General features: G+C 38.1%; 1 protein-coding gene across 10 annotated transcripts in view; it reads left to right on the top strand.

Moving 5' to 3' along the window:
- ZNF385B (zinc finger protein 385B) overlaps positions 1–25,358 on the top strand; it is a 153,287-nt gene that overhangs the window by 60,048 nt on the left and 67,881 nt on the right. The window contains exon 1 of one of the 10 annotated variants that reach the window (XM_048953876.1): positions 22,004–22,079. The exons of the other annotated variants lie outside the window; for them this stretch is intronic. The gene's annotated coding sequence lies outside the window, so the exon portion shown is untranslated. Of the gene's footprint in view, positions 1–22,003; positions 22,080–25,358 lie in introns of those variants that run through there. 10 annotated transcript variants of the gene reach the window in all.

The raw sequence follows: 25,358 nt of genomic DNA, 5'->3' as shown, positions 1-25,358 counted from the left end.
TTTACTGATATAATCTGTCCTCAAAATAGAGATATGAGGCTGCAAGTTATTTTGATGCCAGTCGTCATTTAGCAGTATAATTGGTCAGTTTTCCCCCTGAAAATAAAAGGTTACATGAAGGATTGAGACAAAGCTGCTCTGGCATTTCTTTGCATCTCAAATTTCCACCCAGATCTAAATCTGGCTCTGGTACAGAAGCAACACTTGTCTCGTTAGTCAGTTTTCCTCTTGTCAGGAGCCAGTAATGCTGACTGATACAAATGGGTGTGAACTATCAGGAAGGGGCAGACAGGAGCCTACATGTGTGACTGTTCAAAGTTTAAAAATAAAATAATGAGTTACTGTTTAGCTGATGCCTTATTGTGGAAATATGAATATTTTGCAGTTCTGTTATTATTATTTGATGTTTATTTACATTGACAGGAAATGGTTTCTTGGCTGCAGGTCCAATTTATTCCTGAAAATTACAAAGATATTCTGTAAGGACTATTTTCACATTTCAGGAGGGACCCTTCTGTTTTTTTGTGATGTATTTGAGAATCGCTTCCCTGTACTGGTCAACCCCCTGGAGAGTGAATATGCTTTGTGACAAGATTGATATTAGTCTATCATCTTCCCTCTGTTTTTGAAGGAGTTAAAAAAATATTTAAAATTCCTGTCCTTTCTGAAGTAGTTATTTTCTTTTAAACAAATATGCCTACTTTTAATGATGACTTATCAGCTGAAATGCTAATTTACCTGGGTGTCCTTCTTTAGCCTTTCTCTAGAGATCATATTTTTTAAAATAAGAAACCAAAGTCAGTTTTTGTTAATGAATTTCTCTCTAGCACTGAATTTTTGGAAGAATCCTGAGAAGAGGAAATCTTAGTGAGTTATCCCAAGGTCAACCATTTTGGTCATCTTCCCTTAAGTGTCTGCTTAACTTTTGGGTGCAAGTTAAATTTTCTTTTGAAACTGTTAAGGTGAAAGAAGATATGACATGCTCACCAGAGTAAAAAACAAGGGGAAAATGCAAGAACAGTGAATATTTTATTCTAAAATAAGTGCGTGTAGATTGGGAGTGGGAGAGCTCCTTTCTCCTGCTGCCCTTCTCTAAGATTAGGTACTTAGACTGTAGTGCAGTCAGCAGCCTCAGTTAATCTGTTCCCAGACAAAACAGACACTTTTTTTTTTTTTTTTTTGCAAGAGGAAGTGAAAATGAGATTTTAAAAAAAAATAAAATAAAATAAAAAATACAGTCCAGCATTATTCATACCTCTGAAAAGAGGTAGTGTGACCTAGCCTTGCAGGCTGCTCTGTGCAGCCCTATTTCTGAATGCTTGTGCCCAGGGGGAGTATCCTGTGTAAGTACAGAACCACCTGAATAGTGACCTGAACTTGCAGTAAAGCAGAGCAGAGCCCAGAAGAGCAGGGCTGAGCTACAGGAAGTCACTACATGAATCAGATTTTTCGGGGAGAGGAGAAGCTTGTGAGTTTTCACACCCAAATTTGTATGCTGAACTGCTCTTAACTCCTAGGGCAAATTGTAGGGCAAATTTAATGACAAGTGAAAATAAGGCTTAAATGTTCCTCTGCCATGCTTGTAGGTAGGTGCTAGCTCCATCTTCTGCCCAGTATTGCATTTAACAGATAAGTAAAATAGGAAAATATTAGTCAGTTTTGCTCTTCTGATATTTGTATTTAGGTAGCAACAGTACTGAAATAACTGAATGAGATTCAGATGGGGAAAAAAAATGAATATGCATGTCTAGTATTTAAAGAAGAAAAGTGATACTTATGTGCTTTCCATATAACAATTAAAAGCTCAATTATGTTTTTATGGGCATAAATCTGTCCTGTCATGCATTGCAATGTATTGGGTATGTGCCAACGAGGTGGCAGACTGCAGTGCTAATCTGGTGAAGTACATACAAATTTCTGTTAAGAAAATCACTGAAAGCGTATGCCATTCTGGTGGGGCAAACTCTGATGGCTAATTAGGTTGCTTAAATTTATAACAGGTGTCTGGAATGACCTTACTTACTGCTGCCAGTACTTTAAGCTGCAGAGCTTAGATTAGCTGAGTGAATACTTCTGGTAAAGGAAGAGGATCTGATGTGAGCAGGTTGTCCCAAAGGGATAAAACTGGTATGTCTCTGACTCACTGGTAGAAATATCATAGCTAAATGCCTGTGGTAAGAGGTAGCTAAGGTATCAATAAGAAGCTTAGAGGTTAACACTGTGAGATTAGTGCTTTATCAAGACTGGAAAGAGAGGTTGTCATCTATATACTGAGAATAACCTCGTAGGCAAAAAACATGTGATTCAGAGATAGTATTTCAGAATGAAGTAATCACTCTAAGATGCCCCCGCAGTTTTGGCTGTTAGCATCATACCTTACACAAAAACCATGTGATGTTTTAGAAGTGTTGGCTTTGAATGCTACGGAGCGTGGAATGGGTTTTTCCATCAAAAGTATAGGGACAGAGGTCTGTCTGTGTGAGCCCAGGGCTGTGGTGCTGTTCCTGGAAGTAGAAGGGAGGCAGGGTTTTTTCTGCTGCCATCCTGGAAATGCAGCCTGGAAATTTTTAGCCAACCTTCTGTACATCCTACACTTATTCATACACAGCTTTAGGAGCATATGCTTGTATTCATAGTAGATATAAATACTTATGGAGTCTTGCAAACTTCCAAACAACGGTGCGCATCTGTGAACATGCAAACCTTTTGGGATGGATTTTAACAGGTACAAATCTGCTTCTTGTTCCGATGCATTGGTACGGATGCCATCTCTGCAAAGCCCGTTCATAATTTGATGGCTCTGTAGAAAGAGAAGATTGGCTGCCAAGAGAAATTAACTCTGTCTTGTTTCAGTTATGCAGTTTAATTGGCTTTCGCACCTAAAGCTGAAATAAAAAGGAGCTATTATTTGTCACCATGCTCAGGGAGAGACTGGTCTCCTTGTAGAGCAGCATGTGCCTGCCTGTTTCAGAAGGAATTCTATACAACAGACCCTGTCCTAATGTCCAGGCATTTAGCTTCCCTTAGTGCAGAAAGAATCTCCCCTGCAGTGCATAGCTGTGGATCTGCTTATCAGGCACATTTTCCACTTCCAAAATACCCTAGTGTGGATTCTGCTGTCCTGATGACTCTTCCTTGCAGCTTTCCCCCATTCTGTCATCTGCAGAGTGGCTGTGCTGATGCAGCAGTGTGCATTCACTCCAGCTATCCTTGCAGTGGGTGTTATTGCTCTGCAGAAATACTTTGGGGTTCTAGTGTGAGACATAGTGCAAACACAAAAAAAAAAAAACAAAACCAAAAACAACACAACATTGTGAACAAGTAAAAGGATTCTGTGTACAAGAAGAATGAACAAAGAGGCCAGTACTGTACCTGCCCAGAGAAAATGATTAATGCAAAGACCAAGAGAAGGAAAATTGAGAAAGTAGCAAATAAAGAGAAAGGGCTGAAGGGAAGGGGCTTTGGGGAATGTGCCTTTCTAATTTGAAGAGGCTGTGTGAGAGAAGACCAAACCCAATGCGCAGTCACAGAACAGACATTTCCCTTCACATTTAAAGAGGAGAGTTGGAAATTGTATTTCTCAGCTTGTGCCAGTGAAGCAACTCAGCTGCTGGAAGCAGGAGGTGTTTCTCTGCATCTGTTTTACAGTTACAGCTTAACACAAGTGCTCAGTGAGTTGCGCTGTGTCACAGTTAAGCCATGCCAGAAAGCCCAAATTATGATGAGACCGTTCAGCCTTTTCACACTATTTTGTTGGAGGTGTTTTCATCTGCGGGAGTTTCCTGTTTTGCCCTGCCATTAAATGAAGATGTCCATTTGGAGAAAAAAGGAAGTTGAGCAGAAGCTGACATTGATGTCTCATAAGTTTGCCAATAAGTTCCCTAATGAGTGTGCCTGTGAATCAGGTATGGTAGTTCTTGCACAGTTCCATTTCTTCTTGCGTCAGGATCTTGTTGTTCTCATGCCACAGCACTCAACATCAGAAGGTGACCATGGGCCGTGGCTAGCACAAATTTAAGCGAGGCTCTGTGTTATTGTTTACTCTCACTATCACATTTAAAAAAAATAATAAATTTTTCTGGCCAAAAATATGAACTTTAATCAATATGATTTTTAAAAAATTTATATGAATCAAATCTATGCATCAGCTGGAAATAGTCATTTAAGTAGGATTAATAGGGTTTAAACTATCAGTCCTTATTATAATATACCCAGATGTGTTATTCATTCTTTTGGTTTGATTCTCTCACTGCCTTTATACTTCCTGACTATGTTGAACTTTTTAGCATATTAGTCCTTGCAAACAGTATGCATGTTTCTCTTTTTTTTTTTTTTTTTAAATTCCGAAGCCTCTTACAGTCATTCACAGGATTTGAATGTATTTTCAATGTAAATGCTCAAAGCAACTGTTCTAAACTTCTTTTTTTGTGTCAGTACAAATGTCCTCATTTTTTATCATCAATCTGACGTTTTTGAGTACAACCTTCTCTGACACCTTTGGTGATTGGTTTACTGAAGTTTGTTTTCCCTTAACAATAGAGAGAAGCATGTTGATTAACTCTTATTTATTTTATGTATTTGTTTTTAACAGCATGCTCCTCTCCCAGAACCTCTACAGTATTTTCTGTTTTCTGGTGTCAAAAAGGCAATGTCTTTCAAAGTACTTACAGAGTTCCTTTCCAGTGCATTCACAATAGCAGTCAAATACCTCCAGTAGCAAGATAAGGTTTCTTAGTGGTATCATCACATATCACTGTGAGCTTCCCCCTGTAGCATTGTTGAAAGTTCTTTTAGTAGCCCAAATCCATGTCCACTGCTCTCTTTTCTTCTCTGAAAGCATTCATGCTTTTTTTTTTTCTTTTCCTTTTCCAAGTGCCATTTCCCAGCCTGAATTGCACCACAATCAAGAGGGCACTTGTTCCTCTGTGACAAAGAGCTTTGTCAATGGCATAGCACTGCTACACCTTTTGTTCCATTTGTTGTTCTGATTTGTTGTCTTTTTTTTTCCTTTAATGTTGTCATCACTTTATAAAAACACTGTGTTTCAGGAGCAATGTCACTGACATTTATCTGTTGTGATGGGATAACTATTTTCCAGCCCTAATAAAGATGTCTGAGTAGGTCTTTTTTTATTTTATTTTATTTTTTTTAAAGCAACGGAAAAGAATGTGCCTAGTAGAGATGATTTGCTATTGTATAGCAGAAAATATCACAGGCATTTTTGGACAAAGTAACAGATGCTTTAATTCAATGCGTAAGAATCGAGATGTACTTGACTTCTGTATCATTTTTGGTTCTGCTTACATTGTAATCTCTTAGGTCAGGATTTTTTTCTTAGCTTGTGCATGCAGCACTCAGTACTGCAGAGCTTAATGTCACTTAGCACCTCAGCATTAATGTAATACATAACAATCATCAAGGGATGTTTTATAGAACTTTTTAGGTTAGCTTGCAGCTAGTTAAGCTCTGTGATTCTCCTTTATTCACATTGCTTATGAACTCTTTACCATTAGCATTAAGATGAGTGTATATCTGAATTTTGGAAGCAAAAGCTGGAGTAGATAAACACATGATTAAAAACTTTGTTTTCAAATATAATTTCTTATGTTCTAAACTTTTTCTGGAGGTTACACAAATCTAATGCAAACAAACTTGGAGAACTAGAAGGTGATGCATCTATCAGAATCAGTGATCACTGCGAAAAGGAGTGGTTAAGGATCTGATGTTTTATATGGGGAAGTTTCTGTTGTCCAGTGTTTGATAACAAAAGATCCAAAGCAGAAAGTAAATCTGTCATTTTCATTTTTCTGACTGCAATGAAGTAATTACTTGTTGGGGTGATCCCAAAACATCTGCTCTCTTCTGAACCTTATAATAATGAACTTTCACCTCAGGTCAGATTCTCATCTGTGCTTGACAGTGTCTCCCACCTGTTCCTATGTGTCTGTATGGTAGGATAACGCTATTAAATCACTTTTCTGACTTCTGTTTTTCTCATTTAAACCAAGATGACTCTTAAGCATTGCATAAAATGCACTGGATTAAAACACTGCTCAAGCGCAGCCAGCAGAAAGCCCAGCTTGTGGGACAAGGCTGCAGCGTTGCCTACTGACACTACCTTCACTTTCAGTCCTGTATTGAGTTTTCAAAACAAATCATGGGTGATTTGGCACTTCTTAGACGTAGCAGAATTTGGAGTATTGGTGTGAATCCTTTATTATTAGAGGCAGAATATTTGTGGAATTTTTCACTGAAAATAGGTCTTTTTTTTCTTATACTAGCCTCTGGTTTAAGTCAGCTTCTCTGGAGAGTGCATGTACTTCATTAGTGTGCGTTGCAGTATTCCATCTATCTATTCATCGTGCATTCCCTGAGATATTAATTATATTCATTTTAGTTGAGATATTAACAGTAACACTTCTGTACAACATATGAAAAATGTTTGATAGACAGAGGTGAGGATTAAGAATCATGATGAGTAGTACATAGTAGTATAGTCAAAACTGTACTGAATTTTGTCTTCAGTTAATACTACATATAGTAACTATAGACCATTTTTCTCTTTTGTGAAAATCTGCTGCAATGCTTCTGTATGCAGGTAGTAGATGTACTGAAGATACAGCCTAGAGAACAAGTATAACAAGCCCGAAGAGTTGTTCATGCACAAAAGGAAAGAACTAAGCCTAAAGGATCCAAACATGGTCACACAAGCCTCTTATGGGTTGGACAGTAGGATGCTGTTATCACAGTTTGATGTTAATTTCTGTGGAAGTCGTAAGCACTAAATTTTGAACATCTGGAAGGCTGTGTAGCTCAGTGCTTGAGCTGAAAATAAAGGATGCTTGCATATACTGTTCATTTTCCTTCAGTTGCATCCTGACAGGACAATTCTTGGAGTCCCTAAGCATCAGTCAGAATAGAAGCCTGTTATGCTGTTGCCTGCTAGGGAGACTTCTCTGCACCAAAGCAATGTGAAAGTTGAGAGGTAGGAAGAATGGGAGTCTAATACCAGTTCTGTGTAGGTATTGATGGATTCTAAGACACTTTTCTTTTAATTAAAACTTATTAGTGAGCTATAGTAGAGAACCTATTGCAAATGTTAAAACTCCCATTTCTTCAGCAGTGACATGAAAGAGATGCCAGGAAAGCATCGGATATGTGTGGAAATATTAACTTCAGTAAAAAGATGATACTGGAGGAGTTGAACAGATGAACTGTCTGTCATCTCCTCATCCTTGGGTTCTGGGAGCTGCTTGTGAGCAAGGCCTGAGTGCATTCACCCTCAGCTCCTCAAGAGCTGCTTGTCTGCTTGCTTTTCAGCAGCCTCAGTGTGCGTGTTCTTGCCAACCCCTTTACCTTAAGGAGGTTTGTGGTAGCAGGTACCAGGTTGCTGTGAATGTTGTACCACGTTATCTTCTGGAAGGTCATCACCTGGTAGCTAGATGGAGAAAAAAATGTGTTCATTTTTATTGTATTTCATTTATCTTTGTTCTTTGCCTTTTATATTTCATTGGTCCCTAATGGTTTTGCTGTACTTTCAGCTCTGCCCCTCTGCCTTTCACTAAACTATAACAACATTTTACCCTGCCTTTCATCCCATTCTTCTCTCACATAATATGCTGTGGTTTTTTATGTCCTTTTTTCCCCCTAACTTATCTCCTCTGAATTCTCCTGTTACTCTCTTTTTCTTTCAGCATCTTTTCTAGCTTTTGTTGATTCTTCAGCTCTTTAGCACTATCTATAATGGAACAGCTGCCTGACTGCTCTAAGCTGCTACTTGAAAGGTGTTCTCTGGCCTTCCTCATCACCTCATCCTCTCTGCTGGGCTCATGCTAGCACTTTGCATGCCCTCAGCCATGAGGCTGTCATGCTGGGAATATGGGGGAGCTGTGGCTGGACCAACACTGATTGCATACTATTGAAGGGGCTCAGGCATGAAAATAATCCAGGGACCTCCACAGTCTTGGGACAGTGGACTTGCTAGGAGTAGAAAGGTATTAACATTTGTTTTAAATGAAAAGAAGACTTGGAGTTAAAACTCTGATCATCTGTGTTCTGGAAATTGCTTGGTTAATGTGAGCTGGAAAGCAGACTAAAATCCTAAAACTGTGGTTAGTGAGTCACAAGAACATCATCTGCAGCTAAAGACTGGTCTTGTGTGGGGCAAGCTGTGGTTAGCTGCTGATGGAAACAAATCTACAGTGTCCCAAACAACTACGTGGTCAAACCTGAGAGTACTAGTGGATTGTGATGGTATTCACAAGAAACTATCAAGCATTGTCAAGAGAGAGACATTACAGACACTGAACAAGTGGAGGGAGTGAAGGATGCATGCCTGCTGGTTCGGGGCCATGTAGCCCTTGCCATTTTGTCTTACTGTAACGCACAGATATACTGTGTGCTTATGGAACATATGAAACACTTCTGTGGTTTAAAGTGTAAGTTTTTTTTTTTCTTTTTTCTTTTTTCTTTTTTTTTTTTCTAAGTCTCCATATCTCACAGAAAATACAAGTAGTAGTATTATTGTCAGCGTGAGAGAAATGTAGTATTTACTTGGAAATACTGGTCATCTTGCTAAGTCATTTGAGTCTATATAAAATCCACATAAAATTTCATAGAGGTTTGGTGCTGCCAATCCCAAGTGCGCAATGAGAATGAGTCACATCTTCCAAGATCACAAGATTTGCTTAAAAATCAGAGGGGGTTTATTTTTAATTGGGTTTCATTTTTATTTGTCCTTTTCTATGTCAGGATTGATTCATTTTTTCCACTGTTTTTCTGTGATCATTACTGCTAGTAATGCCCCTCCCCTTGGTTAAAAAATAAAAATAAAAAATAGGAAAGGACTCTTAACAAGGTTACCAAATAATCCACGATGTGTAACAAAATAGAGTAGTTCCTGCCAAGTCACGTTGGCAGGTTATTATCAAAGTAATGTCCTTTTTAGAAGAGAGGATAGGAAGTGGGAGAACATAGAAAATACTAAGAAGTTTAGGCTGAAGTTTCATGTGTGCTACTTTGAGTGACCAATAATCCCACCCTAGAGAAGGCCCTTGTCACTGGAATGTTTTATGGACTGCATCCAAATCAATCTGTTTAGAAAGGTTTTCTTCAGTATTTCTAGGTTTGAGGAAATTTCTTCCAAGTGGTGGCATGCTTTTAAAAATCCTATTCTTCCTCTCCTTCCATCCTTCAACTTTTCTAAAACCAAATGAGGAAATCAAGAAAATCTTCCCTCTCTCTGCATCTAAGGTAAAACACTGTGGTAGAAGAGCTCCACATAGATCTTGTTTCATTATTCTCCATTTGTCCATGAGGAGTTGTCAGATATTATGTGATATAAATTTGAGCAGTTGGAGTAAATATCTTATCCTAATGCTCTTTGGTTTCTTGGTGAGATGTGTATTTGTTTTGATAAGATTCTTTCTATCAAGCGTGTTTACTGGGATGGTCTTGGTAAGATTGTTTTGAAGCGTCAGAAGTTCTACACAAACCTCAATTATATTGAGTGTACTGGCACACCCTGGGGTGAGGAGATCCGGAACAGAGACACCTCTTTCCATTAGGAATTTATGATTCGGGTCTCAGATTTCAGATGACTCAAAAGTCTTTGGCTTTTGCAGTGAGAAGAAACTTCTCTTCACAGCAGAAGCTGATTGTGACTGTGCAGAACCAGTCTGTTATGGGTGTCAGTGCACAGTAAGTACTTACTGTGGTAGCTGTAGCATTCTAAGCATTTATATTTCATGTTCAAATTAGCACTGGAGGTGATTTTTGAGGTATTCCATTCCAGTTTTTAAAAAGTCTCAAACCTGCTTGCTGCTGGTATTTCTTTAAAGGAAGTATTTTCACAGAATTTTATATCTAATGAGGCAAATTCAGGTAATGTAATCAGACACAGTGGAAAGAAATATCAGTCTTTCACTTCTGTAGAACCTAAATGTAGTCTACCATTTATATACTTAGTTGTGTGGAACAGAACACCCTGTGTAATACAGGAGTTCTGTAGAGAATTTTTGCCTTCCTCAAAGATAGGCAATGAGCTAAAACCAATTTCAGGACAGCTGTACAAAAATACCTCACTTTTAAACTTCATTGTAAGGACTACTTGCTTTTTTTTTTTCCTGTGGTTTTGTTACCTCACATCAAGGTGGCACCAGCAGGCGATGCCTCTGCTTTACTTTGGTGTAGTCTGAAGAGGTGTCATTCACCAATGAGAGTGAAGTAAAATATTCCAGTAGCTTTATGGGGCAAAGCGCATTTCTCAGCAACTCGAATTCAAGCCCTACTCGGAACTCGAGCAGAGTCAAATAGGAGTTTGCAGGAACATTCCCTTTGCTAGATCTATTGTGCAGAGCTTTCTATTCTGCAGAACTAACTGTAGATGAGAAACATGCTCCTGGGTAAGTAATTCCATGCGGAGGTTGAAATCTGTCTCTCACCTAGCTACATAACAGAACGCTGTTTGCTTACTCCAGCCGTACGGAAGGGGAAACACATGTAGTGTTTTGCTGATTTGTTTTTAACAGCAGTGCATTAGTGAAAGATGTAATTGTTTTCTGTAGTTTAGAAGCTGAGCATCTGAATTAGGAAATACTAGCTTGTGAGTACCTGTGATCTATTTTTCTAGATACCTTTCTAATCTTTAAGTAAACTTCATCAAAAAGTTACAAATGCCAAAATCAGCATTTGAACTTTCTTTCTTTTTTTCCCCCTGTTCAGATGGTAATCCTGACATTTTCTGAAGGAAAGCTGTAAATGAAAATTCTTGTTAGTAAGCCCAATGGAAGAATGTATTGCTTAAATATTGAAATGAGTTTGTTTTTTCCTTGTGAGCATGCTGATAGTTGACTCTAAAAAATTTAATGCTTGATTTTTGAATGTCTTTAATTTCCTTTAAGCATTATGCTGCTAAATCCTGTTGATGGGTGCTGTGTTATTTGTGGTTGTTGAAACTATTGTATAGTAATAACATTTGAAAATAGGGAACGCATTCTTGTGTACTTGAAAGAGTAATTGTTGAGCTTATGAAGTGTTAATGCATCACAGGTTTCACTGTACTGCTTAGCAGCGATGTTAAAAATGTGCATGGTGCTTTTGGAAAGTTCTTCTCAGGATGTCTTATTAAGGTCAAAAGCAGATAAATGCTCTCCTTCTCAAAGTCCTGCTTGTAGTTACGAGATTAGCTTGTAAAAAACACTTTTATTTTGTATAAGGCAACCTTGTCTGGAGGAATGTCATTGGTATTTTTTTCAGACGTCAAAATAAATACTGACAAAATGCTCATTTGCTGTAAATTGAATGTTATAAAACAGCCACTGCTCTGTGTCTGACTGTCCTTTGCCTGTGACAAATTCAATTTCATCAGCTTTCGTTGTTTTTAGAAGAATATAGTTCATTTCTTTCTATACCAAAAAGATACATCGTCCATTTACCATCATTTTTGGTTGTCACTGCATTTAACATTCTGAAGACAAGCAAATGTCCTCTGGAAATGTTTTTAAGGGTTTATGACTGGCGTAGTATTTAGCTTAGTCCAGTTAAATTGTATGGATTTCAAAAAAATTAGTTGCATATTTGCAGGTGCTTTAGGCTGCAAATACAGAGTGGAAAACTCCTGTACTTGGAAACTCCTGTACTGTAAATAATCTGAATTTTGGCAAGGGTTGAGCAAGATGAATGTTGTCAGATAAGGGAATACTTCTAACCCTTGCTAGTAGCAGAGATGCTCTGACCCAGCTTCCTGAGAAAACGGCATGGGGCTCAGAGCCATGGGGGCAAGAAGCAGTGGTGGGAGCAAAAAAGAGCATTCTGAACAGGACTCTGAGCATCTGATGGGTGTCTGGATACTGAGTGCTATCATGAAGTACAGAGATACTCCACTATGACTTTCCCTCCTATAAATAATTTAAATAGCTCTCTCTGTGTGATAAAACCAGCATTACTACTAAGGAAGTTGTTCAGTGTGGGCACTGGTGGTGGGCAGCATGGACATAAAATTTGCATCATAAGTTTGTATTTAGATAGGTGAATATCCCAGATGTATGAACTGATCTCTACAAGCAGATACTTAGTTCTGTTCAGTACTTGAAAATTTCTCCCCTTTGGGGAAAGTTGCTTTTATGTGCCGTAATGCTGAAGTGCTTCCAGCAAACTTTAAAATCATTGCATTCTGTAGTTGTAGAGAACATTGAGATCTTTTGGAGTGACTTATTCAAATATCCTTATATCTGATGGTGTACTCTTTTTTGAATAAATTCTGGATTCATCCTAAGCTGTTTCTATCCAGTACTGCTTTAAAGAAACAGGAAAATATAATAATTTCATCACTTAAAGCAGCTTAAATCTTCAGGGGAAAAAAAGGTTTACTGCTTAAATTTCAGATGAAAGGAGCGTTTTGTGAATTCATCTATGTCATGTATTCATACCTGAATTAAAATGAGCCATGATGTACTGCAGTTTCTCTGGAACGTTACATAAACTTCCCTGTTCTGAACCATGCAGAGGTTTGAAATGTGCAAATAGAACTGAAAGACGCTTTGCAGTAGTTTCTCCACAAGCAGGAAGCCTGATATTTACACTACAATCAATGCAGTAGTGGACACAAAGACAAGCAGTCCTCTCTCCTACAAAACTTGGTTTAACTGGTGAAAAGGTAGGATCCATGAGAACAACAACTTTCTTTGTAGTTAAAGATGGTTACGGTTAGGGATAAGTTTGGATTGAATTCTGCAGAACCTTGTTTGCTGAGATTTGAAGTTGTGCAACTAAAACAGTGGATTGTTTGGAAGTATATTTGGAACAGATTCCTTCTGCTTAATTCCTGAGATTTTGATCAGATCTTTCATTCTCACTTTTGTGAGACTCTGTAGATTAGCCAAGAAAAAAAGCTGGTCCTGGAATGGCTTTCCTTGGCACAGTTTGTTTTTTTCTATGTGTTACATTTAAAGCTCCCTATAATCCTTTGTTGTGATGTTTATTTCTGTTGGTGCTGGCTGCTTCTGGGGGCACATTCTGCTTTAGTGCTGGCAGGTGGGCAAGAGGAAGCAGGAAAACAGCTGATCTCAGAGCAGCCAGAAAGGAATAAGAAGGGACAGGAGTCAGTATATTGTTTCTATATTATAGTCTGAGCTGCAGGACAAATAATATTACCTGACAAAATCAGCTAAAAATTTCCTCTTGAATTGGAAAGTTACTGAATCCAGGAGCTCTTATGAGGAAGCTGGACCTGTCTTGGTTCCTCTTTTTTCCAACATCCCTGTTGTGAAGACTGAAAAAATTTGTACTCTAAATTCTGTATGTAGGAATGATTGCCAGCGGCATTGTGCTATATGTGAAGAATGAGTGCAAGAGAGAAGTTGTGGCAGTATATTAAAGATCAAGTGGACAATCTGAGGAGATTCTTCCAAATCTTGATTGTCAGCAGAAGTATGAAAAGTCCTCCCAAAAGTTTTAAGAATCCTTCACAATGGGCATCATCAGGTAATCTTAACTTGGTGATGTCCACCAATTTTTCTTCATATATGCCATCTGGCATATTTATAATAGTTGTTTTTGAACAACTGTTTAATTCTGAAGAAAATTAAACCAATGGACCGACTGTAGAGTACTGAAAAATGTGATCTTATGATAAAAATTACCCTCTGACCCCCTAGTTACTCTGAATGTGTTGCGTACGGTAATAATACAAGCTAGCGAGTGAAGTTCGGCTTATACTATGAAACCCAATTTAATTTTCTAGTCTTTACAATTGAAATATTGCTTTATTAAGTGGTTTTATTAATAGTTATTACAGATGAGAAATGAAGCTCTGACTTGCACTTTTCAAAGGGCAGTGCTACCCAGAGAACTCTCTGGGCACAGATCCAATTCAGTGTCCGATGTTTCCTGATAAAGCAGATTCTTTCACTTGAAGAGGCAGTAATTGATGTAACAGTGACAAATGCAGTTATCTGTAAGATATGATACATCTCACCAGCATTTATGAGGTACTTTTTGTTATTTTCAAAAACTGCCAATTATCCAATTCAGGTCTTCATATCTATGTAGAGCTCTGTTTGGTATTGCTTTCTTGTCTAGCATTACATTTGTACGGATGTGCTTGTGTGGTACTAGACAAAAAGAGAAAGTATATTGGAATTTTCATGTTTAGTTAAATTATTTTCTAAGTAATTTTTATTTTTTTCCTCTCCTTGTGGTGCTTTATTATAAACTGAAGGCGACAGCTAAAAAAATCAGATTATTCTTTCTAAATTTTATTGGAAACTTGAAGAAAGAGAGCTTTCGGAATGTAGAAATAAAGATTTCTTTTTGAACTCTTCCTCCTTATGATTCTACAACAACACTTGTATTGTTAAATGTCAAGGCACTTGTTCTACATAAAAGAATGCCTCAGCTCATTTCATTGTATTTTGCTCCTCATTACCTGTATTTCTTGTTCTTGTCCATGAAAACATATGATTGTATATTTTGATATTACAGAAAACCATAATATTCCTTACCAACTTGGATAGTGCCGGACTTACAGTCCTCTATAGTGCTTATAGAGTATGTTAATTGAAAAAAGGCTAAGCGGCATACCAAAGTAACATGCCCTGCTCTTGTCCCCACCAAAAAAAAAACCAACCCAACAACTTCTGTAGTATCACTCATTTTAGAATGTATTGGAATTCATTCATTGTTGTAAATAATAAAAAAGAAATCCAATAAATCTTCATATGTAACACATTATTTCTAAAGTAGGATTACAAATATTTTAGACTTCAGGCACTTTAGCCTCTTTGCTTCGATGACATTGGAAGAGACTGTAACTGTAACTGCTGTAGCTTATTCAAGGAACTGGCAGTCTGGAAAAGCTCAGTGGGATGTACTTATTTTTGCATTGAGCCAATATGTTTTTTTGATTGGGATGTGAAATGTAATGAAGATAGAGAATTTTTCTCATTTCCAGTATGTAGAAGATATTCCTGCAAGGCTTGGCTACCTTGGCTAATACAATAAACAATATTACATGTTAGTAGATTCAAAGTAGACTACTACTGATATCAAATGTTGCTCATCAGTAATATTTACAGATCTGGATCTTAGAAATCGTAGGAGCATAGAATGAGTTGGAAGGGATCTTAAAGATAAACTAGTTCTGACTCCCTGGCATAGGAGGGCTGCCAACCACCAGATTAAGACCCATCCAACTGGGCCTTGAACGCCTCCAGGGATGGGGTACCCACAGCTTCCCTGGGCAGCCGGTGCTAGGGCCTCGCCACCCTCTGAGTGAAAAAATTTCTTCCTAACGTCTAATCTAAATCTCTCCTCTCTTAGTTTAAAGCCACTACCCCCTTATCCTGTTATTGCGCTCCCCAGCAGAGTCCCTCTCCAGCTCTCTTGTAAACCCCCTTTAGGTACTGGAAGTCCATGATAAAGCCTTCACAATAATAAGGCTTCCACAATAAAGACCTGGATGGGTAGTGATCTAACATTAAGTCCTGAGCCTCTACATCTTCATGTTAAGAATGAACAGCAACAACAAAAAAACAGGCTCTGTCAGTACAGTGACAGTACAGGTTTACTTTTTAAGCTATTTTTTTCTATTCTGCTTTTCTTACTGACCAAATTCCAGTTTAGACTTGTCATCGTAATCAGATTGGTTGCTTACATGGAGTTCTACAGTAATATTCAACAGGTATTATAATTAAGTTGTTCTAAACCATGCTTGGTAAGGTTATGGCCCTTTTCAAATGTCTTATGTATTGTATAAAAGACTATCAGTTTGTTGATATCAACAGCTGTTCTTTAGTGACTTGAGTTACCATATATTATTGTTTGTCATCATGTCGTGGTGGCACAGCTGAAACTTAGGTAGAGATGTCAGTAATAGGTCTAAAAATAGCTCTGAAAAGTTCTTTGAAAGGCTACTGCCAACCTCCTGACATTAGTAGCAAAGCAGCCCTACAGTCTACGTGAGTTATGTCCTGATGCAGAGCCAAAGTATTGCATGTATGAGTAAATCATAGAAAAATTGGGGCTGACTTCAAAGATTAATTTGTCCCATTTAATGGACAAATGTTAGTTTAGCTATAAGACATTAATGTCGGAACTATAAAGATTTAATCACTTACAAAAAGAAGGCTGTGAGTCCAAAAGAAATAAACAACCACCACCTCATAATAATTCATGAATTTATCATGGAAGAAAATGTCCAGAGATAAAGGTTTTCATATGTTTATTGTTGTCTCCTTTCCCATGTTCTTGCAAAAGAAAGAAGCTTCATTTACTTTAATCCAAGTGGTAGGTTGTTTTCTTTCAGGTAGTCCCAGAATTCTATAGGACTAAAGGGGAAAAAGTGTTTATTTATAAATAGAGGATTTGTTAGGGATATGTACTTTGCAACTTAGCTATCAATCTTTGGGTAGGAGTGAATCAATACCAGGGGCTAACAAGAAAATCTACTTGACTAAATATATATTTTGAGAGAATCATCTCTTTGCAGAGAATTTTTTTTTTTTCTTTTAAACTGTGCTGCCTGAAGCTGAGGAAAGGCAAAGATGTCAGAACCTGTAGGGAGAACATTATGGGAGCAGTGGGGCTGCTGGGGAAGAAGAAAAAAAAAAGCACAAGATAAAGTCAAGAGTGGAATAGGGATGCCACTGAAGGTGCAAAGAGAGACTTGACTTCAAGCATGCTTAGGGCTATAAGAAACTAAGGACACTACAGACATAAAGGGAGACTAATTCAAAGTGTTCAAAGCTTTTAAAAAGATTGAAGAATAAGGCTAGATATTCAATCTTATGGTTTTACTGAAAAAAAGTAATTTCTATGCCTGTGGGACTTTGATGTCACTTGACAGAGTATCTGTTCAAACAGTAAAAGATACAGAAAATATTTGGAGATGAAGAGCGCAGTATCCCTCTCTTTTTACCAGTGTCCTTATAGTTTAAACCATGTGACAGGACATGAAGTTAAGCTACTGAGTTCTACAAGATGTTTATTCAATATAATTCATTACCATTAAACTGTTAGCTTCTAATTCTGATTTTGTTGGGAAATTCTGCCACTCGCTACAGTGGAATGAAGAGTTGGTCTCTGAAGTTATGTACTGCATTTCTGATGTGCTTAAAAACATGAGGCTAATCAGCTTCTCTATGGTGTATCAGGTGCCTGCACTGCAGAACAGTCTGCTGTGGGACACTGGCTTCATCTGGAATGATCTTCTGAGTGGTGCATTCAAATTTTTGCTGTTTTGTTTGTTTCACTGGAGGAAATCCTGTGATGCTAGTGAAAATCTCATGGACGTGAGCATTTGTGAGAATAGAAGTAGGCTCAGAAATCCACAAGATATGATTTTTGTCTGATTTAAATGTAAAGTTAAAAAAAAAAAAAAAATTATAAGGGAGGTGGCTTTCTGTTTGTTTCTGTAGCTTGAGTGCCAAGAAGGCCTCCAGGAGTGATGAATGGTTTCTTATTAAGTACAACTCTAGCTGTAAAAAGAAATTGATCAGATTTCACTGAATGCAATCTATAGTAAATGATATACTTTAAATTCAGCAATTGTGAAGACTACAAGGTCACTTCATGGCTCCATGCTCTTTAAATTTTAAAATTATGGTAACTATCACATTAAAAATACATTTGATAGCTTAATACTAGACATAATACTGAAACACAAATGAAACTGGTCTCAAAACAGCTGAAAACAGGCTACCCTCACCATCTTCATTATTTTCTGATCTTTTTGTGGAAGTCCTAAGCTTGTCTTTCCTACCATTCTCCTTTTTCTTTATTGGTCAGGTTGTCTTGCTGGTTTTCCCAATATTCATTCTTAGGAACACCATTCATTTCTTTCTTCCATCTCATCACCCATTTATGCCGCAGAGTAACAAACTAAGGAACATTTTTTGCTTACAGAATTTCCTTTTCAAACGTTTGTGCTGCAAGTACAGTACACTACCTACATATGCTAATTTTCTTCTAAATCAATCCTAGAAATAGCAGTAGAAACAGTGCTCTGTTGTTGTTATTAGTGGTCATACTAACATAAATAAAATTTTGAATTTCAAAGTTGGTCTGAGATTCCAGACATTTTAGAATATCTAGGAAACTCATAAATACCTCTTGAATGCTGCTTTCCCTGTGATTGATGTAGGTGATTGTTCCTGCCCTAGTTGCTGGACTCATAAGCATGACACATGGTGTTCTGTCACTTGGTTATTTGTGGTTTTCTGTATACAATAACCTTGCAATTACTTCTAGTGATATATTCTGTGCATGCTTGGTGCTTTGAATACTTCTTAGATTACATGAAAGTTCTTTAAGCCAAATGCTTGCTTGGAGCAGCTGTGAAGGGGTGTCAGCTTCCTCTTTTAGCTGTCTGCTGGTGGGATACTAATAACAGTGTCATTTTACTTTTTGAATTCTTGTTCAAGTTTGAACATTGATATATGGTAGGAGATAATGAAAGGAGTAGGATCCTATTACAACTTAATAACAGTGAAACAAACAAGCAAACAAAAATGACAGACTAGCAGGTTTGTTTGGTTGTTTTTTTTTTCATATCCCAGAATCCAATTAAATTGAAAATGAAGACTCCTTCAAAATCACTATAGTAGTAGCCCTAGTATTTCAGAGGCATGTTACAAAATCTAAGTAGTTCTTTGAGTTAAAAGAAGCAATCAGGTTTTGGGGAATGGAAGAGTTTGCTAAATACATTAAAATAAAAAAAGTACAAACAAACTTTCTAATACTTGGTCTACATAGAAATTGTTCATCCACATTTAACATGCTGAGTCTGTAAGCATAGGGATTTATTTTGCCTCTTAGTTGAAGGGCTAGTTGTAAGATTTGGAAAATCCTTCTGTTACAGCTATTTGAGGAGTGCTTTGAGAGGTAGTTATGCAACTCTAACAAAAATGATCTTAGCACTGTCTTTGCTTTTTGAAATTAAACAAAGGAAAGACTTCTACATGAAAGAAAGGAATTCCTACTTTTAAATCCAAACATCGGGGATTGAAATCCTAAGCCCTTAGAGCAATGAAAGTGTAAGAAATATTAAGAAGCATAAAAAAGTTATTATAAAGTCAGTATTGTATATGCAATTGTGAGTCATCCAGTACTTAAAAATTATATAATACTGCCAATTACACATACAAATCCAGGGAGAATTTTAAGACCTTTCGTAAGAATTTTAAAAACCCTCTTGATACTGTCATACCCTAAGAAACTAGGAACATTAATCCATTGCTTGATGTTGACCTCTGAGGGAAAAAAAAAAGTGCTAATAAATTGCATCTGGAATACTTACCACCACCATGAGAAATAGAAGGATGAGAAATGGACTTAGTTGAAGGCAGCGGGGTTTCTAAAGGTGTGGTATTGCAAGGCCATTGCATGGATGCTCTAACAGCTGTACCAAGCTCTGCACAAACCCACGGCTCTGAGCAGCAGTATGGCTCCTTGATGCCAGACCCCACAGGGGAAAGGCTTTCCAGGTCTGTGTACCCTCACACCATGGAGAAATTCATTTCACTGAGTAAGGCACAGTGAGAAAGTACTAACTCAGCAAGATACAGGTGAGGTCTGTCCTTACTGTTTTTATTGCTGGAAATTTCTCAATCATCTGTGTGTGTGTTTGCCATTTTCTGCATTGTTCTTCATTTTCTTGACTTGCTTGGATCCTTTCTGATACTTTCTACTTTTGAACTCCACTTGTGTTGCCATAAATGCTTTTCTTTTTCTGTACTTGAGTAGTCTGAGTATCCTTCTCCCACTACCCAAGATAGCTCAGTTATTGGTCGTCTTTTTAAATATATTTAATAAAGAGGTATAGGAGCTGAAATCTTAGACAAACTCTTCCACTCCAAGACAGCTGTCTATTTCAGAGCATTAATTTTCTGGGTTTTTTTTGTTTTTGTTTTTTTTTTTTCAAATTTAGTTGTCATTACTGATTTGAAAGCAAAACTCACATTTCGTCTGAGAAAGCAGTCTTTTTTTCTTTTCTCACTTTTGAATTTTACCGTGTTTTATAATAAGTGAACTTCTTTGCTTTCCATTCAGACTTGGATTAAGGCGTACAAGGACCAGAAACTACATCATTTTGTTGGTGAATTTATCCCCTATGTGCATCGCTAACCTAAGAAATGTGGAGCTGGGCTTGGCAACTTATCAGGAGCAGTGTGCTGGACTCTTATTTTTCTGCCTGGAGCCTTAAGCCAGCATGTTGGCTTTGGCTCCTTGGGATCCAGCAGCTGCTGCAGTGTTGGGAGGTGGTGCCCAAGTTCTGGTCCTCTGCAAACCCCTCTGGGTGCTCTCCCGAGAGGGATAACACATGCTGGTTTTGGGTTGGTGATGTCTCTAAACAAGTTGTTATGAAGGTTGTTCCTTTCTTGCCCAGTATCTGCCAAGATGACTTGTCTGAGCTGTGCAATCTCTCTCTAACTGGAACAGGACCTGCTTAGGCAAAACCAAGGTTGTACAGTGGAACTCCTGAGAGTGGGCCAGCAGTATGTGGAAAGTTCAGTCTCACCATCTTTTTGATGAAGTCACTCTTATGTTTTCATTTTTCTTCGTAGTTGTGATCATTTGCATTGTATCCTTCAGATCTTAGGATTGCAGACAGGTGTCTGAGATGAAGTTAAACAACTGTAATAACAATTTATTTCCCCGTTGTCTTTCTTCTCCCTCAAGTAATAGAAAAGTATTTGCTTTAAAGAACTAAAAAGCAATGGTATTTCAGAATTTTATTTCCACATTGAACATCATTGCTGTAGATCAGAGAATCTGTAAAACTAGGATCAATGTTTCTAATTTGGTTTGTCAATAGAAAGTTCTCACTCAGCTGTAAACTCCCAAGCTAGAGAAACAAGCCTCTGCTGTCAGAACATGCATGTTCTTTCATATATTAACATTAAATTCTCTGAGCTCCAAAGTCAACTCAAGGCATCTTAACAAAAACAGATTTTGTCTAACGCAAATAAAGGATGATAATCCCCAGTTTGAAGTGTTCTTCCTGATGTCAGCAGCATATGTCCTGGCATAGGGGCAGGGCTGATGAAAGCTGTGGGTTTGCAGGAGGCTCTGAAATCTGGGGGAGCAAGGAGTGGGTGTCAGGGCCGTGGGGAGCAAGGCATGGAGGACAGAGACAGAACAATTACAGGAAAGGCTATACAGGTGTCTTTCAGTGAGGATATCTGGTAAAGAAAGAGAAAGAAATGTCTTTTTCCCAGTCTTTCTCCTCATTACCTCCTACCACCTACTCTCTTTCTAAAATACTTCCTTCTGACTGCTATCTTTGCACATCATGGGAAGGGGCAAATCAGTCCTCAAACTTCATGAAGCAGAAGATTGAGGAGCCAGTGCTGCTCCTGTTGTTGGGAAAGGATTGGGCTGCAGTCCCAGGGAGCAGGGTTTGTGTTCCTGCTGCCTTTGGGGTGTCGGGAAAGGGGACACATTGCCAAGTACTGGCTGTCAGGCAGGTGGGAGGGAAACTTCTTGTATAGGAAAATATTCATTCAGCTGTCAGTGACAGCTGCATGTTTGGCTACTGATTGCCGCTGATATGCTGTATGAAACCAGCAATATTCTTCTGCTTATAAGATCTACAAAAGTTTTCAGACTAACTAGCAACAAGACTTTAGGTCAAAGAGGCTTCAGTTGATGCTCATTTTGATCCCTTGTACTCAGTCTGCTCAGGAGCTGCAGGGAGTAGGAGGAATTGTATGTCTAGGACAGGAATCTGAAAGGAGCCAAGTATCCAACGGCTAGGCATGCACAGTTCACATCAGTTGTACAGTTATGTGCGTTTAGGGATTATGGGCAGAGAGCAGCAGGACTCAGCTGTTTGTCTGAGCTTCTAGACGTGCTCTGTTTAGGAAGGGATGTGCTAGATGAAAAACCGGACTGTGTGACTAGGGGAATTAATTCAAAGAGGATCCTTGATTTGTGTTTTTTTTTTTTGTGGCTTGTGTTGTGTCTCTCTTGATGGAACAGCAATTTAATTGAGTTTGTGAGGAAGATGAAATATGGGACTCCCTTATTCCTTCCCATTTTGAGATTACTTGCAGCACAGAGGAAACTGGAGAGAAAGTAAGGTAAGCTCTGTACAGCTACTATCTTACTCTTGAGGATACTGGGCAGGAGGCAAGTTCTTCCGTGAGATTCCTCTTGCCACAGCAAGGAGGTAATTTCCTCTATATCGGTTCATTGACAGTAGAATTTGAGTAGGTAGGAAGAAATGCAACTCTTCTTTTGTCTTGTCCCTTTTCATTTTAAGCAAGGCTTTGATTCAAAATTTACTGTTTATTACAGCTTCCATCAAACCCTGAGACTCCATGTTGGCAAGTAGAATTTTGTTCCTAAAGAATAAATATTTCTTAAGCTTTTGCTATTCAGTTGTTCTTTTGTCTCCATGGCAACTTTAAAAGTAACAACAAAGCAGTAGGTGATGTTGTCAGCCAAAAAATCTGTAATGCTCAAGTGATTGTTGATAGCAACAAAATGGATGCCAATGTAGGGTCACATGCAGCAGTAATAGATATGCCACCTATGGCAGAAGTATTGCATATGACATTTTAAATCATTTTAAAGTGTACCAGAAAGTAAGGTTGATGCAACTTGCAAATTTTATACATTATGCATAAGGTATTGTTTCAAAGTTCAACGGGAAACTGTGGTTTACCTTCTGTAATAGCATGAGTTGTGTGCTCATTGTATACACAATGTGTGCCATCTCGAGATGTGATCTCAAGGTTTCTGCTCAGTTTGTTGCTGGAATAGAAAATAAGGCTCCTAAAGAAGGTAGAAGTTATTGTTCTCATCTGGCTTCAGTGTTGATCTGAAAAATGAAGCATTTAGAAAAAAGGCAATGCTTTTCTTTCAAGTAAAATAAAAAGAAATGATTATCAGTTTTTGAACTTAACCCTGTGATTCCAGAAGCTTGGGTATTTTACTGATATATAGAAGAGAAAATCATTTCTGGAGAAAGAACCATGAGAAAATTGGACTGCAACTAGTGCTGGAAACCAGCTCAGAAGGGAATGATTGTAAGAAAGGTGCTTGATGTTAGAGCTGAGAGAACTGGAATTAGTTTCCATGTAGTTGAGAGGTACTGAATGAGCAAATCTGTTCTCAAACAAATGTTGTGACAGACGAATTAGTGAAAAGGAAATCATATCCTTTAAAGTAGTTTGTGTCCAGCACTTGACAAGTCTCTTTGAAGTATTGGTGGTGGGTTGTACTGTGAAAATTCTGCCCTTTAATGTATATGAACTCTGTCAATATAGTACATAACAAAATACCTTCTGGACTCTTAAATTATCTGGATTTGAATGCTGCTTTCTCCAGGTTGGTGTATCATGTTAAAGCTCTGCATTTTGTGAAGATGTTGCCTCAGTTCTTCAATGTAGGGTTTCCTGATTGTTTGAGCTGTCTAATATAAAAGCAGGCTTTTCGGCTCTACGGGAAAGGTGGAAGGTGGAGACTGCACCCAGCTGTTTCTTGGAGCTGTTTCTTTCTGACTTGATGGCATCAATAAGCCCTCTCTGCACATGGATAAACAGAACAGCTTCAGTCAGTGACACTGTGAAATACCATCTGTTTTAAACTGCAGATAACTGGGCAGGTATACATGTTGTCCTTAATTGCTCATGACTGCAGATACATCTTTCTTTCCCTGAAACAACAACATGAATATATTTTAAAATGTGTTTTATTCAAATAATTTTGCATGTTTGCAGTATGAAACACATCCAGCTCTCACCTTCTCCTTTCCTTATGAGGGAAAGTATGTTTCTTGAATGTTTTCTTTCTTGTTGATGTGGGGGATTTCGTTGTTGTTATTGCTGTTTTGTGGTATGTTGAGATGGAATGCTCATAAAAGAAAAAATTCAGGGCTGTCAGTGTCTCATTTTCTGCTCAACAAGCTCAGTTTCTTTATTTGTTTTCATTTGTCTCAGTTGCAAAATCTTTCTGAGCAGCTTTTGGTTTTGAAAGTCTGTGGGTAAATCTGAAGCATGTATGTAATTCAAATGAAATAACCAGTATTTTAAAGTTACTAGTTATGTTAGACTTTCTTAAAACTCTAATTAAAGTGTAACTCTAAGCCATGTAGTCCATGACTGTGAGCTGAAGGGCATTGCAAGGAAATTCAGAAGTGGCAAGATTTCTGTCATTTTTACTTTCAGCCTATGGAGATTGGACATCAGGGTAAAGAGCTGCCACCTACTCGTTCCTCTGGCAGGTGTGTTCAGCTGTCTGAGAGCAATAAGAGAGAGGAGACAGAATGGGGGGGAGCCAAATGAGATTGGAATGAACGTAGGCAAACCTGCTCCCCTGCTTTTGATGAGATTAATTGAGATGAGCTGATGGAAGTATGAGACTATTTTTGCCAGGACGCTTAATAAAATTACTTTTATTTCCATGAGAGATGGGAAAACAACTGCACCTGAGATTGGCAGGCTCCATTTGCAGAGAGATAATAACCAAAGTAGTAGCAGCTTCTCTGTACCTGTTTTGCTTCCTAAGCAAGACAAGTAGATATGTATTAGTGCCAGGAATGCCTGCACATCTGTCGTGTGTGTGCCTGGAGCAACTGAGGGCCTCTGGCTGCAGGCTGGCCCCAAGCCGAGCTGCACTGGCTTTAAATCACTATCACTTCAGGCTCAGTACTGTGCTTGGTCTCACAGTGACATTTTACACCCCACTGCAGTCCTATCCTCTTTGTTTGAATCTTCCAGGGAGCATTTCCCTTCTGACATGTTCTGTGTTTAATCTGATTCCCTAACAAATTTGCTCAGCCTATAAACAAAGCTTTCTTTTTCCTAAATCCAGTCTTCTTCTGAAATTGAAGGTAGCAAACGATTCGTTTTCCTATGATATGTCACCAATGAACCTTTTTTTTTCTTTGCAAGTCAAATATGTGTTTATACTTTTGTCACTAACTTTATCAGTGTGAGCAAAACTTTGAGAAGTGGGTTTCCAGACTTTCAGTGAAGACAGACCACACGTCTGTATTGCTTTCACCAGCGTTAGAGCAGATCTCTCACTATCTAGTTGCTATTGAAGGGTGAACTTTGAAATCCCAAAACAGTATTTGTAACTCCATCAATTAATCTGTATAGTTAGTTAATATAACCAATTGTATTATTTTCCTGTGTTTTCTTTCATGTAATTGAAGTTCCAGGCTGTAAGCAAGATCTTGATACTTATCCCTATGTAATATTTGCAGGGTAAATAGCAAGCCTACCTAGTCTGGCTGACCCTTCTTTTAAAGTAGAGACGTATTATGGATTTTTGTTGTTTATAATGGATGCCTCTTTATAGTTCACCATGACCTTTCAAACATCTGATTTATTTTATTTTTTTGTTCTTTT

Source organism: Lagopus muta, chromosome 8 (genome assembly GCF_023343835.1).
Source record: "Lagopus muta isolate bLagMut1 chromosome 8, bLagMut1 primary, whole genome shotgun sequence".
Lineage (NCBI taxonomy): Eukaryota > Metazoa > Chordata > Aves > Galliformes > Phasianidae > Lagopus > Lagopus muta.
The sequence above is the reverse complement of the archived record's forward strand: the minus strand, read 5'-3'. Positions and strand labels throughout refer to the sequence as shown.